This window comes from Orycteropus afer, unplaced genomic scaffold (genome assembly GCF_000298275.1).
Source record: "Orycteropus afer afer isolate SDZICR_OR568_19922 unplaced genomic scaffold, OryAfe1.0 scaffold00042, whole genome shotgun sequence".
Taxonomy (NCBI): Eukaryota; Metazoa; Chordata; class Mammalia; order Tubulidentata; family Orycteropodidae; genus Orycteropus; species Orycteropus afer.
This window is the reverse complement of record NW_006921629.1, coordinates 7915637-7940570: the sequence shown is the minus strand read 5'-3', so window position 1 is coordinate 7940570 and position 24934 is coordinate 7915637.

The window sequence follows — 24934 nt, the reverse complement described above, 5'->3', positions numbered from 1 at the left end:
CCTGCATGTATGAAATGAAGGGATACTCATTGGAACATTGTTTGTAATAGAAAAAGAAAACATCCTATCTGTCCATTGGGAGCTCTGGTAACGCAGTACTTAAGGCACTTGACTGCTAACCAGAAGGCTGGCGGTTCAAACCTACCAGACACTCCTCGGAAGGAAGATGGGGCAATCTACTTCCGTAGTGATACTGCCTCGGAAAGCCGAGGAGGGGTCACTATGAGTCAGGTCTGACTCGATGGCACACAACAACAACAGATGTCCATTGGGAGTGGATCAAAGTGTTTCTTATGCACTAATATGGAATTATCGCTTAGATTGATTATTAGAAAATACCAAGGTGAAAAGCAACATGTATATCATTTGTGTAAAGAAAAGTATTAATATATGTATATATATATACTTAAATGCTTAAATATGCTTAGACTAAAAAAAACAGTAATCATCTTTGGGGAGAACTGGTTGACTGGTGGGCAGATAGGAGAGGGAGACATTTATTGTTTATCTTATTTACCTTTTGAATTATTAATGTTCAGTGGATTTTAATTATAAGCTACATATAATAAGTATCAATTAAAATCCCTTGAACATTAATGAAATGGGATGTTGCTGTGTAGTAATAATTTAAATTCTACCACGTTTAATTAGCCTGGACATAAGTGAGACTATAAAGTAATACTGCTTCATTTCCTTCTCTACTCACGGTTTCCCTGAGTCTGGTTCTGTTTTTCTACATTGAGCTAATTAAACTGGCTTAATCTGGACCAGCTGTACCAGGCACAATACCAAAAGCAGAGCAGAACTGGCCTGGGCATTTCTCTCACTGGCTCTACTCACACTTCCTTGCGTGACTCTTGTGTCTTAAGGGCATAATGTTAGCTTCCATTTTTTGTGTGTATGGTTACCTTTCACGCACTTATTCTTTCAACAAATGTGTACAGAGCACATCCTAAGTACCGTATACTATGCTGGATGCTGAGGATATAGTAGTGCACATGACAAATATAATTCCCTCATTTGTGAAACTTACATTTTTAGTGAAGTAGCATTAAATGCATAATTACGAAGTGAACTTTTATGTTATGATTGTGATAAGTTCTTCAGTGAGACAAAAGTACACTGCGTTATGAAAATTGATAACATGCAGGTTCCCAATCTGATTGAGGGATGAACTCCCCCCAAAAAATCCAAACTCACTGCCATTGAGTTAGGTCTGACTCATAGCGACCCCTCCTGGGTTTCCCAGGTGTTATCACTATGGAAGTAGATTGCCCATCCTTCCTTCCAAGGAGTGGCTGGCTGGTGGGTTTGAACTGCCTTCTGGTTAGCAGTCAGATGCCTTAGGCACTACAAGGAAGGCTTCCCTGGAGGCACTGGTGTTTTGAGTTGTGCTGTGAATGATGAGTAAAAGCCAATTAGGAAAGTTGGGTGGGGAGAGCTGGGAAGGAAGAACTTTATGGTTCAGGAAATGAACCATTCAAGGTTCATGTGCACTCTGTGCACATTCAAGGAACCAAAAGGTCAGTGAGGCTGGAACAATGAAAGAAAGAGGGAAAATAACACTATGGTTTTAGTAAAGTCAGCAAAAATCCAGATAGTACAGCGCCTTTGTCATTGAATAAGAAGCCATTGAAGAGTTTTCAGTTAGGGAGTGACCAGGTTGACATTTTTAAAAGATGTACCTGGCTTTACTCTGGGGAGAATAAGCTTCTCAGATATTTTTTTCTTTAGCCATAGACTGTTGGGGCTTTATTTTCCTGTGATTTGGTTTGGTTAACTCATTTTGGGGATGGAGATAAGAGGGAAGGTGACAGAGAGACAATACTATGTGGTAGTGGAGAATGTATGACCTTGGTAGGTTACTTTCCTTTTCTAAATCTCAGTTTCCTTATCCAAAGAATGGAGTTAATAGTGTACTGTTACGGGTTGAATTGCATGCCCCAAAAATACATATTGTAAATAAAATCCCTGTACCTCTGTACCAGTGGATGTAATCCCATTGAGGAATAAGACTTTCTTTGTTTTATTAATGGGTCCATGTCAGTGTAGGGTATGTTTTTTCCTTTTTAAAATTTATTTTTTATTATTGTTGGAACTATACACAGCAGAACATATACCAATTCAATAATTTCTACATGTAAAATTCAATGACACTGATTATACTTTTCAAGTTGTGTCACTGCCCCATTCTCACCCTCCTTTTCTGGATTGTTCCTCTCCCATTAACATACACTCTGTGTTTCCTAAGTTTCATATCTAATCTTTCCAATTGCTGTTGTCAGTTTGAGCCCATGCAGATAGATCTTAAAAGAGCACAATGTTCAAGGTAGGTGTTCTTTACTAGCTAAGCTAAATTATTGTTTCGTTTTAAGAAGACTTCAGGGGTTACTTCTGGTTTAAAGTTTAAAGTTTATCTCAAGGCAGTAGTTTCGGGGGTTCATCCAGCCTCCTTGGCTTGAGAAAGTCTGGATTCCACGAAAATTTGAAATCCTGTTCTATATTTTCTCCTTATAGAATATCAAAATTCTTCTATAGAATCTTTTATCAAAATGCATAGGGTTTTGTTTTCTTCTTCTTCTTCTTTTTCTTTAATTGTGATTTGGATGAAAGTGTATTTACAGAGCCAATTGGTTTTCCATTCAACAGTTCATACACGATTACGTTCATTGCGATCCTCACGATGTAACAACATTCTTCCCACTTCCTTCCTGTGTCTACCATTTCCCTTTGTCTTTCTTTCTTGTCCCTACCTGCCTTCTTAGCTTTATCCCTGGGCAAATGCTGCCATTTTGATATTGTATGGTTGATTATTCTAAAGAGTGCATACTTTGCTGGTATGATTGTTCACCTTATAGACCTGTCTATCATTTGGCTGAAGGTTGAGTCACAGAGGTTGAGTTCAGTTCCCAGCTTGAAGGGTGTCTGAGGGCCATAGTCTCAGGGGTTCCACTAGTCTTAATCAGATCAGTAAGCCTGATTTTTTTTTTATTATATGATTTTGAGTTTTGTTCTACATTTTTCTACCACTCTGTGCAGGACCTTCTATTGTGATCCAGGCACCATCTAATTCTTCTGGTCTCAGGGTGGTGGAGGCCGTGTTCACATATCCATTAGTCCTATGGATTATCTGTTTCCTTGTGTCTTTGATTTTCTCACTCTTCTTTGTTCTGGGTGGTGAGAGACCAGTAGTTGCACTTTAGTTGGCCTCTCTCAAACTTTTAAGACTCCATTTGCTTCTTGCCAAAGTGGATGTAGATAGAATACTGTCTTTATGGACTATGTTATGCCAGTTGACCTTGGTGTACTGTAGGGTGTGTTTTAAGCCAGTCACCTTTGAGATAAAGAGAGCATCTTAGGCACAAAGAAGGAAGAACAATTAGAAGGGAAGATGCCATGCCACGTGAAGATCACTAAAGAGCTAAGGCACGGAAGCTGAAAAGAGAAAGGACCTTCCCCCAGAGTTGACAGAGAGAAAGCCTTCTCCTAAAGCCAGTGCCCTGAATTCAGACTCCTAGCCTCCTGAATTGTGAGAAAATAAATTTTTGTTCATTAAAGCCACCCATTTGTATTGTTTTTGCTATAGCAGCACTTAGATAACTAAGACATATACCTACCTTATGAGATTATTATGAGGTTTAAATGAAATAATGCCTGCAAAGCACTTAGACTAAGGCCTGGCACATTGTAAGCCTTTAATAAATGTTAGCCACTATTACAGTCTTAGACAGGGTCCAGCTGCTCCTCTGACTGAGAACCACATACTGTGGTGGTCTGTGGAGTGGCTGTCTATCCATAGGTGACCATCACTGGTCTGGAGGAATCTAGCCTCATCAACTGGTAGAGAAACACCATACATGTGGTTTAATTTAACAAATGTCATTTGGAGATGGCAGTGGAAGCTGAGGAGTATTTCCTTGCTTTAACTCTAGCTACATTTTTGCTCTGAAGCTGGCTTTTTACAAAAAGCAATGACAGGGTTCTGTCATTTACAGGAAACTCACCAGAATGTAGCTAGTTGCTTAGAAACATCTGTGTTGCTTTGTTTCCCACATACTAGGTAACTATGTAACGTGTGTAATTATGCTGCTGAGCAAAGCTTAAGGTTGATCAAGGTTAATTGTTGACGGTATTTGAAATGTTAATAATGGCTCCAAAAAAAAAAAAAAAAATTGCTTTTCCAAAATAAATTGTTCTAGCTTCACAAAAGATTTAAATATCACTGATTTCTACATTCATTAAGATGTAATTCTGGGCCTGGAAACCAAGATCTTTTCATTTTAATATTGTCTGAAGACTCAGTACACAGAAAATGTGTATTCTCTTCTCCTCTAAAGTTTGCCACATCACATCCTTATAGGCATCCTCATTGCCTGGCTTTTGTTATCTTTAAACTGTTTTATGAAACATGCATTTCTGTCTTTGATCCAATTTTGTGGAACTAGGATCAGGAGCTGAAGAATGCCATCTTTCTATCAGAGTCCTGGGGAGTTTGGGTGGGTGGGAGGGAATCTATTCTAAAAGTTCACAGTGGATTCCAACCCTACCCAGAAAAGTCTTTGTTTTGTGTTTTTAAATTTGTTTTGTAGTTTAAGAACATAAGAGGGCAGCATTTTAAAGGGAGTTTGCTGCCAAATGCTACAAAGGGAGAAATTAAGTTTCTCCTGTGGTCAATCAGAGTTCACTGCAATCAAGTTCACTTACTGAATTTATCAGAGACTTCCTGTGGTGGGATGGTTCACAGATGCTGAATTATTCCTTTTTTTTTTTTTTTTTAAAGTGAAAGTGAGCTTTGTCTTTGTTTTTCCTTTTGTCCAACATTATAGCTCCACCTGCGTAGCTGCCTTTCCTGTCACTCAGGGCTCTAAGCGAAGGTCCAGAAGCATCAGCTAATTTGTTCTGGCAGTGGGGGGGGGGTGTTGAGTGAGAAGAAAATTGGCCAGAAGTAAGACTTTACCTAGCTGTTGGCAGGAGATAAACAGAGATTCTACTATCTTTGTTAAAATAATAGTTATGTAATACATTACATGTATGTGTGTATGTGTGTGTGTGTGTGTGTGTATACCCCATTGCTACTATATTCTAAAGTGATGTGAGCTTGTATTGATCTAGAATAATGTTCACGTACAAATGCTACAGCTGTGTTGACTTTTGCCTGTATTAATTCTGTTTTTTGTTTGTTTGCTTTTATTTGTATTGTTTCCTTTGTCGTTTTATGTTTGTCCCTCCGGACTTCAAGAAGCTATACTGAGGAACATACCAAATCACAATGTGTGCTATCTGAAATTTCCTGGGAACTGAGCATTTTATTTGTTGACCCTACTTCTAGAAGAATGACAAAGTGGGAAAACCATTTATTTTGTTGATGTTGACTGCTACTTAAAATAGGAAAAGGTACTTACTCTTTGGGATTCTTTATCAAGTATTTAGTATATACCAGGGGCGCTCTGGTAGCATAGTGTCTAAGGCATTTGACTGCTAACCAGAAGGCTGGTGGTTCAAACCCACCAGCCACTGCTCGGAAGGAAGGTTGGGCAATCTACTTCTGTAGTGATACCACCTTGGAAACCCAAGGAAGGGTTGCTATGTGTCGGGTCCGACTCGACGGCACATAACAACAAGTATGTACTAGTTGCTGTTCTAGTTGTTTAAGATGTATCTGTGAACAGGAGCTCTGGTAGCATAGTGCCTAAGGCATTTGACTGCTAACCTGAATGCTGTCAAACCCACTAGCCACTCCTCAGAAGGATGATTGGGTGATCTACTTCCATAGTGATACTGCCTCAGAAACTCAGGGAGGGGTCACTGTGAGTGACTTGAGTGCAGTCAGTTTGTTTTTTTGGTTTGGTCAAAACCAACAACAACAAAAAAATCCCTGCCATTATGAAGCTAATAAGACATCTGATGCTTGACACCATTCTGCCTTCTGCTGCCTTTGGCAAGGAAAGAATCAGGCCTGGGTTCAGATCTTAGCACTACTATATACTGTCTTTGTCCTTGGGAAGTCACTGCCCCTCTGAGTCTGTTACTTGTGAGATGCTTAGTAATAACAGGTATCTTAAAAATCATCCATTGCACTGGTGTGTAAAAGGGAATTTCCTTGAAATCACTTGGATTTGTACTCATAAGAGCCTTATACAGAATAACTTAAGGAAATTTTGTCCCTAGATTCACCCATGTGTTCTCTGGTATGTATTTCTATAACTTATATGACTTAATATCATCAAGTTGTAGTATGACAACCAAAACAATATGGGTTTATGTTTTTTAGGAAGAGCTTTTCGTCTCATACGTGTTATATCAGAATTGAGGGGAATGATGAACAAATGAAAAAAGAGTTTTCTGGGTGGAAAGCCGCTACTTTTCAGCCTAGTCTGCATCTTTTCCTTTCAGGAAAAGATCTTCTCTACTCTGTGTTATTCTGGTGGGGCTGACAATCATTTGACCTTGGAATGGACATATGATTCAGGCTGGTCAATTAAAGCACCCTGTTTCTAGGGTAGGCACATGACTGACCTAAGCAAAGCCAATCAGAGTCATGCTGAGAGATTGATACAGATGCTGGGGGTAAGAAGAATTGAATTCTTTTTTCTGGGCTCTCTGAATGAGAGGATGATGTAAGTTTGGCATGGTTAGTGATCATATTACCACTACATGAAGGTAGTCTGCCTAAGAATAAGAAGAAAGCAGAATCAAAAGAGAGAATGGAAAATAGAGACCAAAAGACATCATTGTATTTTTTTAAATTCAAATCACTAACTTCTTTTTTTCCCCATTACTTATACTTGGTTTCATGTTCTTTTTTTTTTTGGTGATTTGGGTGAAGGTTTACAGAGCAAATTCACTTTCCATACAGCAGTTCACATACACTTTGTCTCATGACATTGACTACAGTTTACCACAATGCACCAGCTCCCCTCCCACTTCCTCCCCATAGTTACCTCTTCCCTGTGTCCATCCCTCCATACTTCCTGCCCCCTGAACTGTCTCCCTGTTCATAAGCAACCCTTCTTTCTCCCATGATTGTTTTCTCCAAGAAGTGTATCTACCTCAGGTAAATGTTCAGCTCATATGCCTGTCATTTGCTTGACTGGATGCCACAGATATGGGTTCAATTCCAGACCTGATGGGCAGCTGGGGGCCATAGTCTCAGTGGTTCCACCAGGCTCTATCGTACCAGCAAACCTGGTCCCCTCCCCAGTTTTTTTCAAATCACTAACTTTTTATTAGGTCAGATTGCTTACAACTGAAAATATCTCGAATAATAAAGTATTATTATCTATTATTGTATATTATGGTAGTCATTAATATTTACCATTATTTCTGGTTCTCCTTCGGGTACTGGTAAGACTATATTTCTTTGTCATCTTTGGAGCAGCTATTATGACTTGCTTTGGCAAATGAAGGATAAGCAGTGATTTGTGTCACTTCTGGGTGGAAGACTTTAAGTCTTAAGAGCTGATGCATGATAGATTATATTCTTTTCCTCCTGCCTTAGTGACCAATCATGTTCTAGATGGGAGAGGACAGACGTGGAACAGAATATTCATTAACTTAAGATGGATATGTAGCATAAATGAGAAATAAACCATTGTTATTTTAAGCCACTAAGATTTTGATACTGTATGTTAATTGTAGCCTGTCTGACTAAAACATATATGAGTTACATTTTTCTAAATATTTCAGGAGAAAAAAACATTATAATGTCTAAAAACACTGTTGTTCACAGAATGAGATTATTAAAATAGTACATGTAGTATTCTGGTTCAGTATTAAGCTATAAGTTAGAGGTAAACAGCTGTGTTTCCTGGTTTACCATGCAAGAACGAAACCTGCTTTTAAGTCTGTGACCTCTGACCAAATTATAATTGTCTCATTTCATATCATGTGGCAAGACAAAGTCTATAATGACAGATGTTTAAAACTCAGACGCTATGTAAGCACTCTAGTTTTCCTATGACAATTCCTTTCATGTGGTCAGGGCCATGACTGGCATTTCCCTAAACAAGCCTTGCTATCTGAAAATTGAGAAACAAGAATTGGAAGAAGCGGTTTAAGGACAAATTGAACAAAAGCCTGGGCATTTGACTGCTAACCAGAAGGCTGGCGGTTCAAACCTACCAGCCACTCCTCAGAAGGAAGGTTGGGCAGTCTACTTCTGTAGTGATACTACCTTGAAAACCCAACGAGGGTCACTATGAGTCAGATCTAACTCGATGGCAGTGAGTTAGGTTTTTTTTGTTGTTGTTAGTATCAGTATTGACAACTTGGAATTAACAGAGCCTTTGGCAGATGATAGGAGCTAAGGCATTTGACTGCTAACAAGAAGGCTGGCAGTTCAAACCCACCAGCCACTCCTCAGAAGGAAGATTGGGCAATCTACTTCCCTTAGAGATACTGCCTCAGAAACTCAAGGAGGGGTTGCTATGAGTCGGAAGCGACTTGATTGCAGTGAGTTTGGTTTTGGTTTTTTATTTGGCAGATGATCATCAAGGAAGGTGCTTGTAGTCTACCAAACAAAACAAAACTCACTACTGAGTTTTTCAACTCATAGAGACCCCTTCTTGGGTTTCCGAGGCAGTATCATTATGGAAGTAGATTGCCCAACCTTCATTCCGAGGAGTGGCTGGTCGGTTTGAACCACCAGCCTTCTGGTTAGCAGTCAAATGAGTGTATAATAATAGATAGTGTTAGCCCTATGGCCAAAAACATCTTCTCTGAGCCATAAGAGTATTAGAGGTAGTGCGGTTTGTTCATGCCACATAAAATGTCATTCTCCCCACTCCGCCAACCGCATTCCCGGACTTAAAAGTCAGATTATAAAATTATTTGTCATTAAATCTAGGAAACACAGCTTGTGTGAGAGGCAGCATATTCTCATGGGCAGAGCCACACTAGTGATCTCTCATTTAACCTTTGAGTACTTCAATTTTTCTATCTTTACAGGAAATAAAATCTTTTCTCCCTCTCTTACTGCTCCGTGATTATGCACATGAGAAAATATGGTATATAATGTATTTGTCAATACTTTTGATTTAAAGTAATAGAGATTGGGTTAAGTAGGAAAATAAAGGTTATTTGTTGTTTATGTAACTGAGAAATGTAAAGGCTAAACTTAAGACATACCTGGATTCAGGGTCTCAAAACAATTTACTTAGGATGCTCTCTTCACACACATCTTTACTTTGGGTGTTGGTTTCATTCTTGTGGAGACTCTCCTTTGAGATAATGAAAACAGCCACTTAGACCTTCAACCACACATTCTACTGCATTGACCACCCCCAGGGAAAGATACCTTGTCTTCAGAAGTTCCAGCAGAAGAATAGGAAAATTAGAGTGTTATTATCAGAAGATAATCTATTAGGTCTGATAGAGCCTGATGGAACCACTGAGACTATGGCCCCTAGCTGCCCTTCCAGGTCTGCAATTGAATCCACTCCTGTGGCTTCTAGCCAAACAAAAGACAGGCATATGAGCTGAACATTTACATTAGGTAGATATACTCATAGAAGCTCTGATAGCATAGTGCTAAGGCATTTGACTTCTAACCAGAAGGCTGGCGATTCAAACCCACCAGCCACTGCTTGGAAGGAAGGTTGGGCAATCTACTTCTGTAGTGATACTGCTTCAGAAACCCAAGGAGGAGTTGGGTTCAACTTGATGGCAGTGAATAGATGCACTCCTTGGAGAGAACAATCATGGAAGAATTAGAAGGGCTATGTATGCACAGGGAGCCAGCTCAGGGGACAGGAGTGCATGGAGGGAAGGATACAGGGAAAAGATCACTCTGGGGAAGAAGTGGGAAGGGAGCTATTGCATTGTGGTAAATTGTAGTCACTTCATGAAACAAAGTGTATGTGAGGTGCTGTATGGAAAGTGAATTTGCTCTGTAAACTTTCAACCAAATCACAATTTAAATAAATAAATAAAAGTGACATAGAGAAAGAACTATTTCCCTCAGTTGGTTGTTGCTGGGTACATATGTGATGGACCTTGATATGGCAGTCATTTTGGAACCTGAGGGCAATGCTAATAGGATAGTAGAGAAGAAAGATGGGGGAGAAAGTACATCCTTGATAAAGTCCAGCCACTGACTTAACCAGCTTTGGTTATTTTGTTATGTAAGATGTTTCCCCTTATTGTTTAAGCCACAGTTAAGTTGAGACAGAAAATTATTAAATTTATTAAATAATTTAATTTTGTTATTCTATTTAAAATTATTAATAGTATTAATCGAGACAAAAAAGCATCTTGAATAATGAATAGCGATATTATGGGTTCCTCACTCAGAAAAAAAGCTTTTGGAGGACTACCTAGTTCCGTTGGACCTATCACTGTGTACACAGTTGAAACTCAGTAAATATTTATTAGTAAATGTGGTTGTTTTATATTTGTAGTTGTAATTGAAATGTTAAAAAATAAAGCACTTTTCATATCCTTGTTCAACAATTCAGTTCTGAAGTTGTTAGATGGGGCTAAGCATGGTAGGTGTGTATAATGAGTATGTAATTCATTATACACATGTATAATTCATTATACACATGGTGAGTGGGCACCATGGCCATTGTGGGGTGTTAGCGCCTGAGTAGGGTGAGGAGGGCATCTGTATAGGGGAGTGGACTGGAGTGGGGATGTTAGAGCTTGAGCAGGTTGAAGACATATCCATGTGGGAGTATAGTGGTGGCAGAGGCCCAACATGGGTGTTGGAGCCTGAACAGGGTGAGATGGGAGTCTTTGTAGGGGTGAAGGTATTGCAGTTTGAGGAGGGTAGGTGCTCTGGTAGTGCATAGTGCCTAAGGCACTTGACTGCTAACCAGAAGGCTGGAGGTTCAAAGCCACCAGCCACTCCTCAGAAGGAAGGTTGGGCAATCTACTTCCGTAGTGATATCACCTCAGAAACCCAAGGAGGGGTTGCTATGAGTTGGGTTAGACTGGACGGCACATAACAACAACAACATCTACTCCAAGGGACGCTGACCTGGTGCATGGTGTCAGAACTTGAGTGAGATGAGTAAGGTATCTGCTTATACTATTCTGGCAGTTTTTCTGTAACTTTATAATCATATGTTCCCCAAATGTACCTACATTTAATTTCTCAAACTGTCACAGTTAACATTCCACAGGCCTCTTGTTAAAATAAGAAACTCTTATTTATTTGATTATAGACATGTCTGTTTGATTAAAGCAACCTTGCCCTCCCACAATCAGCTTATTTACTGTAATGTGTAAATTTCATTATAATCTGTTTTTCATCTTACAGAAAATGTTTTTCATTTTAATTTTCAGTGGAGTAAAACTCAACCATTAAATTTTCTACAGTTGTTCTGTGGTATTTTTTTTACATTTCAAGGGAATCTGATAGAAATTGTCTTTTGAGGGGAAAAAAAAAAAAAGATCAGGCTCATTGGAGTACCTCACAAACTCTTTGATTTTTATAACAAAATTTTCAGTTCACCATGAATACCAACACAACAGCACAGTACAGCTGCAATCACTTAACAAATGTGATTAGTTAGCAAAATTAGCCCCCTTTTATTGGTGATAAAAATCTAGCCAACCTTAGGTCCCACTATGATCTTCAGACAGAGCTAGAGCAGGTTGATTTTTTTTTCCCAAAGCCTAGAGCTATGTTGTTGTTGTTGTTATGTGCCCTCCAGTCGGCCCCGACTCACAGCGACCCCTCCTTGGGTTTCTGAGGCAGTATCACTATGGAAGTATATTGCCCAAACTTCCTTCTGAAGAGCGGCTGGTGGGTTTGAACCACCAGCCTTCTGGTTAGTAGTCAAGTGCCTTAGGCACTATGTTACCAGAGCTCCTTAGAGCTATGTACTGTCTATTAAAGATGTTTTGATGGAGATGAGGATTGGATAACAGTAGAACCAGAAGAAGGAAAAGTGAAAAAGTATCTGACTTTTATGAAATATTTCTTCAGTTGCATCATTTTAATGAAAGCTTTCATATCTAGAAATGTAAATCACTTGAAATTTGCTTAATTTAATGTGACTGAAGAAGTATAATACTTCTTAACTAAGTGCCGGTCTCAGGTGACTAAGCTGGTAGGTCACATATTCACTGGAGATGCTGAAGGATGGCTAGTGTACACAGAGGTAGTATCATCTTTGAATTCAGAGAACAAGGTGCATTGAATGAGAGAGTATTGATGATTCTAGTTCTGTGATTATATTGAGTCTGGCCTTTACCCTGACGTAGCTACATATTTGACCCAGGTTATTACAGTGAAATTCGTGAAAGGTAGACCTCGATGGGGACTGCCTTGTTTTTCTGGGTCTTCCATCTTTGATAGGGTGCATTCTTAGGATAAAATCATAGGATTTTTCTATTACTATTCGTGGAAAATATTTGAATTTTCCTTCTCTGACAGGTTCTGCCTTATATAGATTCCAACTTTCATGGGTTTTACCTTATTTAGCTCTTGTTTCCGTTTCTTATGACCATGAATTCTAAGGCTTTTTAGAAATGGAATAGTCAATTCTGACTTGTATCAACCCTATAAGACAGAGTAGACCTTCCTGAAATCTTATGGAAACAGAAATCTTCACAGAGGGCTGAAATCTTTTTGGAAGCAGACTGCCATATTGTTCTTTCATGGAGCAGCTCATGGGTTTGAATCACCAACCTTTTGGTTAGAAGCCACGTGCTTAACGTCTGTGCCACCAGGACTCCTTAAGAACAGAACCAGAACCAAACCAACTCAACTCCTGTTGAGTTGGATTCATCTCATAACAACCCCTCCTTGGGTTTCTGAGGCAGTATCACGACTGAAGTAGATCACCCCATCTTCCTTCAGAGGAGTGGCTGAAGAGTTTGAACCACCAGCCTTCTGGTTAGCAGTCAAATGCCTTAGGCACTACACTACCAGAGTTCCCTAAGAATAGAACAGTTAGGTATTATTTTTGTTCTCAGTTATGCCCTGATTGGCTGGCTCATAGGTTTGTCTTTAAGTCCTTCTTGCTATATAATGGGCCAGAATTTTTCCCATCTACAGTTTTTCATTATTTTGAAGTCTTATTCATTTTTTTCCCTTTCCTTACCTAGAAACTTTATTTTTTCATAATTTGCTCCAGTGACATTTACTCATGTGATAATTGAAATTATTCATAGGTATTATATGTTTTACTCTGAATAAATCAGGATAATATATGAATACATATCATTATGGTTCAAAGAAGAATATGATAAATGCAAGAAGAAAGATCAAAGAACATGAATTTAGGAAAGGAGAGCTCACACCCAGTGGGGAGAAATCAGAGACTTTGAGATTTTGATTTTTCTTACTGAAAAGTAGGAACAATGACCTTGATGAAAAAGGGTCAAAGCATAATATGTTTTTAATTGAGACATTTCCCTGAGACATGGTGCTAAGAATAACTTGAAATGTTTGGAAATCTGAGTGGACTCTCAGATCCTTGTTGTTGTTGTTGTTGTTGTTATGTGCCCTCGAGTCAGCCCTGACTCATAGGGACCCCTCCTTGGGTTTCTGAGGCAGTATCACTACGGAAGTAGGATTGCCCAACCTTCCTTCCGAGGAGTGGCTGGTGGGTTTGAACCGCCAGCCGTCTGGTTAGCAGGCAAGTGTCTTAGCCACTATGCTACCAGATCCTTGTAGCCAATATAAAAGAAAAATGGAAGTATCTGGAATTCTAACAGTTGGCAGACACCCCAGTACCTGAGGCAGAAACGGTCCCTGAGGGGAGAGAGCAAAGAGTTGAGTTTGGCCTAATCTGAACTTCATATGCAGTGAGATCCTCTCCCCATTCCCCCCAGCTAGCATTCCAATAGTCTTCTTTATAATTTAAAATACAAAGTCTACATTAATGGCCTCTGGTTGAGGTAGGCTCCAGGGCAGCATTCACTGTATCAGAAATTCAATGGGAATGTTTTATTTTAATTTGTTTTACTCAGTAAACTGATAAGGAAGAATGAAAGGAAAGCTTGAGGATTACCTTCTAGCAGAGAGTTAAGGTTTTTGCTGTACACAGCTTAAGAACTAGGACCTAGAGTATGCTGTAAGTGTGTATTATTGATAAACACCAGTAATATTCTTGTTGTCCTAACTATTTGCAATTGTACTTTTACTTTTATGTGATTATTCGATTGTCTCCTTCCTTCATCAGACTGAAGCAGACGCTAAATCTGTTTTATCCCCAGTACCTAGCACAGTGTCTGGCACATAGGGAACATTTAATAGAGATTTTTTTTTTTTTTTTTTGGTAATGAATGGGCATGGACGTCTGAAAGATCTACCATCTTTTTGTGGTAGATTCGTTTTGAGGACCCCAAGAATATTAAAATCTACAGAAACATTTTGCTTTTCTCACACTAGTTTTTTTAAGTGAATATGAAACAAAAATTGGTTATTTACAACCTGTTGTCCACCTTTGGTTTACATTTATTTTGCTTTATTATTGTATTCACATAACCATTATTATTGTTTGGTCTTGATTATAATCTATATTAGGACAAGAACCAAGTCTTTTGAATTATTTTACCTACCCTCATGTACTATCCCTTTATGAAAATATCATGGGGCTGGTTCATGTAAAATAGAAAGATTTAAAAATTGGATTTATTTTTTTTACTTCACTGGAGAAATGTTTTTAATACATCCACTCCTCACTTACTGATATGGTTAGGTTCCAAAGATCAGGTCATTATGCGAAAATTGCCATTGTGTGAAAATGGAGCATGACCACATCATATCATGAAATGGAGGATAACGGCATCATTATGTAACTGCCAAAATACATCATTACATAACTGCCAAATTGACATCATTACGTAACTCCCAAACCACCGAGAATCGTGGCTGAACCAAATTGACATGTAACCTATCACAGTCAGCATTATTCTCATGCACTGTGATGTTCATTACTTCCAGACATATGTCATTAATGTCCAAAATAGTTGGATAGTAGATGTTTTATAAATTATGGATAACCATGTGAAGAATGGGAATTCCAGAACACATAATTGTACTCGTGAAGAACCTGTGCATAGACCAAGAGACAGTTCAAACAGAACAGGGGAATACAGCATGGTTTAAAATCAGGAAAGGTGTGTGTCAGGGTTGTACCCTTTCACCATGTTTATTCAATCTGTGTGCTGAGCAAATAATCTAAGAAGCTGAACTATACGGAGAAGAATATGGCATCAGGATTGGAGGAAGATTCATTAATAACCTGTAATATACAGATAACACAATCTTGCTTACTGAAAGTGAAGAGGATTTGAAGCATTTACTGATAAAGATGAAAAAATACAGCCTTCATTATAGATTACACCTCAAAATAAAGAAAACAAAAATTGTCACACCTGGACCAGTAAGCAACATCATGATAAATGGACAAAAGGTTCATGTTGTCAAGGATTGCATTTTACTTGTATCCATAATCATCTCCCATGGAAACAGCAGTCAAGAAATCAAACTATGTATTGCATTGGGCATATCTGCTGCAAAAGACCTTTTCAAAGTGTTAAAGAGCAAAGGTGTCATTTTGAAGACTGAAGGTGCACCTGACCCAAGCCATGGTATTTTCAGTCTCCTCATATGTATACAGAAGCTGGACAATAAATAAGGAAGATGAAGAATTGATGCCTTTGAATTATGGTGTTAGTGAAGAATGTTGAGTATACCATGGACTGCCAGAAGAACAAACAAATCAGTCTTGGATGAAGTAAAGCCAGAATGCTTTTCAAAAGCAAAGATGGCGAGACTTTGCCTCTCTATTTGATCATGTTGTCAGGAGAGGTCAGTCCCTGGATAAGGTATCGTTCTTGGTAAAGTATAGGGTCAGCAAAAAAGAGGAAGACCTTCAGTGAGATGGATTGACACAGTGGCTGCCAACAGTGGGCTCAAACATAGCAATGATTTTGAGGATGGTGCAAGACTGGGCATGATTTCTTTCTGTTGTACATAAGGTCACTATGAGTTGTAACTAACTCAGCGGCACCTAACAACAACAGATGTTTTACTATTATTGTAAATGTGAAATGTCAGTTAATGGGATAGTCGATAAGTGAGGAGTAGGTTTATTTCTTATATTTTACTTTCTGATACTGTTAGAAATTTTTGGCTTACATAGGTCTAAAAAGAAATATTTAGGAACCCAGTGTTAATTGTTGAGTTATCCATGTAATGCAGTTGCTATGAAGACTGATGGTCAGAGCTGAAAATATTTAAATAACACAATCATTTGAATATCTGTTGATGGTCACTTACTTCCCAGTGGATTATACATACCTAATGTTCAATTCTGTGACTCCTCGAAAGTATGAAAATTGGAAATTATCATTTTATAAAAACTCAGGTCAGTGGTGCAGTCTCTGTGTACTTACACAAGTCTGATAGTGAGTATGCGCACATCTGTACATTATACCCATAGATACAACTGTACACAATTTTTAATTTTTTTCAAAGCTTAGTTTTTCTTATTGTTGATCTCTTAGACCTTGAAGAATGTGTAGTATGAAAGCATTTCCTGCACCATCTCAGTCTAATTTGAGTGAGGTCTTTTTGTTTAATCTTAGCACACTTTATAGCTATGATTTTATTTCATAGTTTTAATTGACTCTGTTTAAGTTCCATGAAATAATAATGTATGATGTTTTATTTTACCAGCACTTACCTTGTAGCCTTGTTGTTGTTGTTAGGTGCTGCTGAGTTGTGTCCGATTCGTAGCGAACCTTTGCACAGCAGAATGAAACACTACCCAGTCCTACACCAGCTCCGTGCTCCTTGCTATACTTGAGCCCATTGCTGCAGCCACTGTGTCAATCCATCTCGTTGAGGGCCTTCCCCTCTTTCGTCGACCCTCCACCTTACCAAGCATGACATTGTTCTCCAGGGAATGGTCCCTTCTGATAACATGACCAAAGTAGGTGAGACAAAGTCTGGCCATTCTCGCTTCCAAGGAGCATTCTGGCTGCACTTCCTCCAGGACAGATCTGTTAGTTCTTTTAGCCCATGGTACTTTCATCATTCTTTGCCAGCACCACAACTCAAAAGCATCAATTCTTCTTTGGTCTTCCTTATTCATTGTCCAGCTCTCACACGCATATGAGGCGATTGAAAATACCATGGCTTGTGTCAGGCGCACCTTAGTCTTCAAGGAGACATCTTTGCTCCTCAATACTTAAAAGAGGTCCTTTGCAGGCGACTTGCCCAGTGCTACATGTTGTCTGATGTCCTGGCTGCTGCTTCCGTTGCTGTCTACTATAGAACCAAGCAATGTGAAGCCTTTGACAACTTCAATCTTTTCTCTGTTCATCGCAATGCTGCTTATAGGTCCAGTTGTGAGGATTTTTGTTTTCTTTATATTGAGATGTAATCCATACTGCGGGACCTCTGGTAGCATAGTGCCTAAGGCACTTGACTGCTAACCAGAAGGCTGGCAGTTCAAACCCTTGGGTCCGATTTGACGGCACATAACAACAACAACAACAATTCATACTGCAGACTGTATTCTTCAATCTTTATTAGTGAGTTCTTCAAGTCATCCTCACTTTCAGCAAAGTTGTGTTGTCAGCGTATTGCAGGTTGCTAATGATTTTTCTTCCAATCTTGATGCCACGTTCTTCTTTATGTAGTCCAGCTTTTCGAATTATTTGCTCAGCATATAGATTGAATAAGTATGGGGAAAGGATACAACCCTGATGCACTCTCTTCTTGATTTTAAACCATGCAGTGTCCCCTTGTTCTGTTTGAATCACAGCCTCCTGGTCAATGTACAGGTTCCTCATGAGTACAATTAAGTGTTCTGGAATTCCCATTCTTCTCAATGTTATCTAGAATTTGTTATGATCCACACAATCAAGTGCCTTTGCATAGTAAATAAAACACAAGTAAACATCTTTCTGGTATTCTTTGCTTTCAGCCAAGATCCATCTGACATCGGCAGTGATATCCCTTGTTCCATGTCCTCTTCTGAATCCAGCCTGCACTTCTGGAAGTTCTCTGTCAATATACTGCTGCAGCCATTTTAGAATTATCTTCAGTAAGATCTTACTTGCATGTGATATTAATGATATTGTTCGATAATTTCCATGTTTTGTGGGATCTCCTTTCTTTGGAATGGGTACAGATATGGATCTCTTCCAGTCAGTTGGCCAGGTAGCTGTCTTCCCCGTCTCTTGGCGTAACTGAGTGAGTGCCTCCAGTGGGGCATTTGTTTGTTGAAACATGTCAATGGGTATTTTGTCAATTCCTGGAGCCAATTCTTTGCCAATTCCTTCAGTGCAGCTTTGACTTCTTCCTTCAGTACCGTTGATTCTTGATCATATGCCACCTTCTGAAATGGATGAAGATTTGATACAGTGACTGTGTTTATTCCTTCCATCTGTTTTTGATGTTTCCTGCATCATTCAATATTTTGTCAATAGAACCTTTCAGCATTGCAACTCAAGGCTTATTTTTTTTCCTCAGTTCTTTCAGCTTGAGAAATGCCGAGGCTGTTCTTCCCTTTTGGTTTTCTAACTCCAAGTCTTTGGACATTTCATTATAGTAATTGGCTTTGTCTGCTCGAGCCGCTCTTTGAAATCTGTTCAGCTCTTTTATCTTGTCATTTCTTCCATTTGCTTTAGCTACTCTCCACTCAAGGGCAAGTTTCAGAGTCTCTTCTGTCATCCATTTTGGTCTTTTCTTCTTTTCTCATCTTTTTAGTGACCTCTTGCTTTCTTCAAGGATGATGTTCTTGATGTCATCCCACAATTCTTCTGGTTTTCGGTCATTGGTGTTCAGTGTATCAAATCTGTTTTTTACATGGTCTTTAAATTCAGGATTCAAGATCATATTTTGGCTCTCGTGGACTTGTTTTAATTGTCTTCAACTTGAACTTGCATACGAGCAGTTGATGGTCTGTTTCACAATCAGCTCCTGTCTTTGCTTTGGCTGAAGATATTAATCTTTTCTATTGCCTCTTGCCACAGATGTAGTCAGTCTGATTTCTGTGTATTCCATCTGGTGGAGTCCACATGTATAGCCACCATTTGTGTTGTTGAAAAGAGTTATTTGCAATGAATAAGTGGTTGGTTTTGCAAAATTCTATCATGCGATTAAAGCATTATTTCTGTCACCAAGGCCAAATATTCCAACTACTGGCGATTTTTGTTTCCAACTTTTCCATTCAAGTCACCAGTGATAATTAACACATCTTGATTGCACATTTAGTCAATTTCAGACTGCAGAAGATGATAAAAGTCCTCAATTTCCTCATCTTTGGCTTTGGTGGTTGGTACATAAATTTGAATAATAGTTGTATTAACTGGTCTTCCTTGTAGGCGTATGGATATTATCGTATCACTGACAGCATTGTACTTCAGGACAGATCTTGAAACATCCTTTGTGATGATGAATGCCATGCCATTCCTCTTCAAATTGACATTCCTGGCATAGTAGATCATATGGTTGTCTGATTCAAAATGGCCCAAACCAGTTCATTTCAGCTCACTAATGTCTAGGATATCAATCTTTACGCATTCCATTTCATTTTTTACAACTTCCAATTTTCCTAGATTCATACTTGGTACATTCCATGTTCTGATTATTAACGGATGTGTGCTGCTGTTTCTCCTCAATTTGAGTCGTTCCATGTCAGCAAATGGAGGTCTTGAAAGCTTTACTTTATCCATATCAGTAAGGTTGGTTCTACTCTGATGATGCATCTCTTTCCCAGTCGTATTTTGAGAGCCTTCCAACCTAAGTGGCTGGTGTTCCTGCACTGTATCAGTGTTTCCAGGCTATTCATAAAGTTGCACAGTAATGTATCAGACAGTGTTTCTCTGCTATTCATAAGGTTTTTTCCTGGCCAATTCTTTGAGAAGTGAATGGCCTCTTCCTTCTTCCTAGTCTGTCTCAGTCTATAAGCCACGCTGAAACCTGTGCACCATGTGCAATCCCACTGGGTTTGAAACACTGGTGGCACAGCCTCAAGCCTCACAGCATCACGCCACCACAGTAGGACAAACCGACAGACAAGTTTATCTCCCTTAGCCGTTTGAAACCTCTCCACCCTCCCATTACCTGGATCCCTACTGCTGCTTCCTCACTCTGTCCTGGTCAACCTGGATTTTCTCTCCTTTCCCCTGCTTTCCCGCCGCTTGGGGGTGGGGTCTGGGTCCCTCCCCTTACCTGGATTCCTGCCACTGCCTCCTCACTCCGTCCTGGTCCCTCTGGCTTTTCTCTCTTTTCTCCCGCTTTCTTGCCACTTGTAGCCTTAGTTGTTATCATGGATGTTCAAGGCGTTGTTTATCAGGAAAGCTGTGGCTTTTAGGAAGTTAGGCAAGTAATAAGTATTTCCTTATAGTTGCTGAAAGAAGGTTTACTGACCAGGATGTTGTCTAGGGAATGCCTTTCTTATCCACCTTTAGTTCCAGGGATTTTGTTTTTTTTTATGGAGTTGCTGGTGCTTTCTATTATGCATACAGCTAACTCTTTTGGGACTGTACTAGCTTGTAAGAAGAAATATTTAACTAACTATCGTTAATGAGGATAGATGTTTGCAAAGCTATGTCTATTTACATTAGAATCTGTAAATAGGGGTAGGGGTTTCCTGTCAGGATTACCCATCTTGCCCTTTACTGTTTCTTTTTCTTTTATCCTTCCCGTTCTACTCATTTTCAGGAAAAAAAAAAAAAATCTGCATTAAAGAATATATCACTACTAGTAGATATTTAGGGTAATTCTCAATATAATTGGACTGTATCTTCATAGGCTTCCATTTGGTTCAGTTGCCAAAATTCTAATGCCCTTATGTGTCACTGAAGAGGTATATTCTGAACTTTCTAAAAGTGGCAGGAGAAAATGATTGCATTAAAAACTGTTATAATGCTTTCTTCTGTCTTAATTTGTTAATTGGGATGGGATGAGAGAAGAAAGGAGATGCCTCAATGATATTTTCTCAGAATTTAGAGCATAAATATTTTCTAATCATCTCAAGACATAAAATTTAAAGAAGACCAGGGAGAGACCTTCATGAGTTTTGTGCAAAATAGGAGAGAGAGGTAGATGGGAACCTCTAGGGAAGGAAGAGTCGGGTTGGAGGAGAGAATGGGGAAGACAATAAGGGAGTGGTTTGTGAGAAACAATGGACACTTAAAGGAGTAGTGGGAAGGTTTCTGAGTTGGATTGGGTGGCCTCAGGATGTGATCCAGATTTTCAAGAAACTGGAATGAAAACTCAGAGGACTGTTTCTCTCAGAAGATTTTACTTTTCTCTTATATAGTAATTTGTATTCATGCAATTCAAGCTAGACCTCTATTAGTAGGTGAGGTGAGGTGCTTTCTTGTTATATTAGTTGGTGGGCTGTCAAGGTTAATGGGGACTGTGAGTGTAATTAAAATATTTCTGCATTAAGTTGCTATTTTTTTCTTCTATCATTTTATTTCCATTAATAAAATAAAACAAGGAGTGTTTGACTGTGAAAGGCTATTAATTATTTGGACTTCTTATGTTTAGTGTTTTAGCAAGGATCACTAGCTAGACCTAACTTATATTAGCAATTAGATCACATTCTAATTTCTATATTTTTTCCTTTATTTCAATTTTCAGTACCTATGTCTCACTTCAAGTAGGCATGTAACTTAACACTCAGTTTTTTTTTTTTTTTAGGTCAGCTTTTTCAGTCTTTTGTTTACTAAAGCTCAATAAGGTTAAGTGACAGCTCTGTACTCTTTTGAGGTAGATTAAAGAATTAAACCTTGGAGTCTTAAGCGTCTGGTCTTCTCTTCATAATAGTCATCATACCCCCCACCATTTAACTTATATTTTGATTGTTTGATATTTAGGCACAGGCTTATTTTAAAGTTATAGCAGTCCTCTGCACTGTTCCTCAGAACTAGAAGTTTCTTATAAAGCAGAAGAGAATGAATGGGGAACCCCTAGCAGTCTAAGTATATGTAGTCTAAAGGAGCCCATTACTTACAAGTCTGAAATTTATTTGAATTCTTATTGGTTTACTTTACATTTCATGCAAATGTCAATATATCTGTATCCTTGTTACTATAAAAATATTACTTCTAATAAGTAAAATTGATGCTCTGGGAATATGCTTGATTAATCATCCTTTGGATTCAGTAATCACTGCCACACTGAGGCATGACCCTGGGGTACTTGTTTCACAGTTAAAAATCAGAAAAAAGAACATTTAATAGGATAGAAAATGTTGTGAACTTGAGCTGAGCACACATGGTTGTAGCAGGAGATTAAAAGCTGCTATGTGAGAGGGAAGAAAGGGGCCGTTATTTACTCAGGTACCTGTTTGCTACCAGACTATTTCACTTGTTGATGATCTTCTACTTATTAATTATGTGTCTTTTAGAACGTTTGTTAGATGATACATGCAGTCTTCTAATATTTCAAGAAACATCTGATGAAGAAAAGATAAACAACATAAATCTGTACTTTTCTCCCATATCCCTCCTCCACATTTTAGTTTCTTTTCTGATTATCATACATGATCATTGTAGAAGATATAAATGAGAATAAGAAGAAAGTAATTACTCATAATCCACATCTCAGAAGAAACTTATTTTCTTTTCCTAGTAATCATTATATTATGATCATGTTCTCATTGTTAAATCTGTTTAGACAATGTAAGTTGATAGTTTACTGAAATTCTATTATGTGACAGTTTCTTAATTTACTCAACTTTCCCCATCTTTTTACAGTAAGGTGACTTCCAACTTGTTTGCTATTAGAACATCCCTATACATAAGTCTTTGAGGCTATCTCTGTTTGTTATGGTTGTTTTATTAGCATACATTTCTAGATATGAAATTGTAAGGCTCTGGTAGCACAGTGACTAAGGCTGACCACAGTGACTGCTGACCAGAAGGTTGGTCATTCAAACCCACCAGCCACTCTGAGGAGCAAGACTGGGCAATCTACTTCTGTAAAGATTTACTGCCTTGGAAACACAATGGGGGTTGCTATGAGTTGGAATTGACTCGCTAGCAGTGGGTTTGGTTTGGTTTGGGTTTTCTAGAGCTCTTGATACAGATTGCTGGAAAGAGTGTCCATTCTCCTGATGATCCCTTGACAGTATTGCATGTTACTATTTGTTTATCTTAGATAATTTAAAAGGGAAAATATGCTATGGTAGTTAAAGTTGTGCATCAACTTGGCTGGGCCATGTTTTGAGTAATTATTTCCCATGATGGGATTGGATGTGGTACATTTATCTCCATGGTGGAATCTGCTGTGAGCAGCAAATTAGCTGAAGAGGAGACTGCTGGGAGCAGCTAATCAGTTGAAGGGGAGTTGTCTTTGTGGTGTAGCCTGCTTCCAGTGTGTATGAAAAGCTTTGGGAAAGGTCTCTAGCATTTTGGATCCTGCATTTGGCCCCTCGTCATGTCCAGTTCCTGGACTTGAACGAGTGACCTGCCATGTTGCCTCTTGATCTTGGGATTGTTGCTTTAACAGCCTTTTAGCCAGTAATCTGCCATTTTACTGGCTGTTCTCAGATTCATCAGCATCAGCAGCCTGCTATTCTGCCTCTCAATCTTGAGTTTGTCAGCCTTGCAGCTGCATGAGTCAGGAGAAGCCTCCAGCTTGTTCCAGTGGGCTTGGAAGGCAGAGCTGAAGCCCAAAGTCAAGGGCCTTCTACCGAGAAGCCAGAGAGAGAGTCTTCCCCTAGAGCTGGCACTTTGAAGTCAGACTTCCAGCCTCCTCAACTGTAAGAGAATAAATTTGTTTATTAAAGCCATCCACTTGTGGTATTTCTGTTTTGGTAGCACTAGAGAACCAAGACAGATTTTGGTACCGAGAGTAGGGTGTAGCTCTAACAGATACCAAAGATGTGAGAGCAGTTTTGGCATTGAGTAATGAGTAGAGGTTAGAATTCTGAGACACATGGTATAGCATCTTATTTTAATCTTTGTTTCTTTAATTGCAAGCCAAACATATTTCAACTTCCGTTTCAGCTATTTGCATTTCTTTTTTTGAATGATCTGTTTCTAGTCTTTGCCTATTTCTTTATTGAGGTGTTTGTCTTCAGCCTCTGCCTTCAGAGAGCTCACAGTGTAGTGGTTCTCTTTACCCTTTTATTTTCTGCAAGGGCTAGAGGTAGGTATTGCCACTCCCTCCTAGATATTTGTATTTTTTTATATTTTTTAAATTTTATATCTTGAGATGATTAGAAAATATTTATGCTCTAAATTCTGAGAAAATAGCATGAGGCATCTCCTTCTCTCATCCCATCCCAATTAACAAATTAAGACAGAAGAAAGCGTTATAACAGTTTTTAATGCAATCCTTTTCTCCTGCCACTTTTAGAAAAAATTATATCCTAGATATAATTTCCTTTCTTTAATTAAAAAATTATAAACATTTAAGTATAAGGTAAAATTGTCTTGATAAAAAATAAAACTCTGTGTATTTTATACTTGAGATTATATAAATTTTTTGAGAGTTAAATTGTAAAACTTGTAGGAAACTATTTGTTTCATATTCCATTTGTAAGTATTTCTGTCTTATTTCTGAAAAGAAGCACTCGTTTTTACTCTTTCAGGAAAGTGATAATTATCAAATGAAAAGTTCTAATAATTTATTTATTTATTTATTTTTTCCTTCACCCTAATCAATACTTATCTCTATCTAACAGTGTTCCCTATCCTCCCCTCCCACCCCTGGTAACCAACAAAGAAAATTTCCTTCCGTAGATAATCCTTTCCTTGAGTTTTACAGTAATGGACTAATACAATATTTGTCCTTTTGTGACTGGCTTATTTCACTCAGCATAATGTCCTCCAAGTCCATCCACGTTATGAGGTGTTTTGCAAATTCTACATTATAAGAATTTATTTTTAAAATTGTAATAAAATGAGTTGGTATCAAAATATATAGAAATTAGTAGCTTTTCTATTTTTCCAGCAATAACCAATTCAAAATACAGTGTAAAGAAAAATCTTATGTACAATA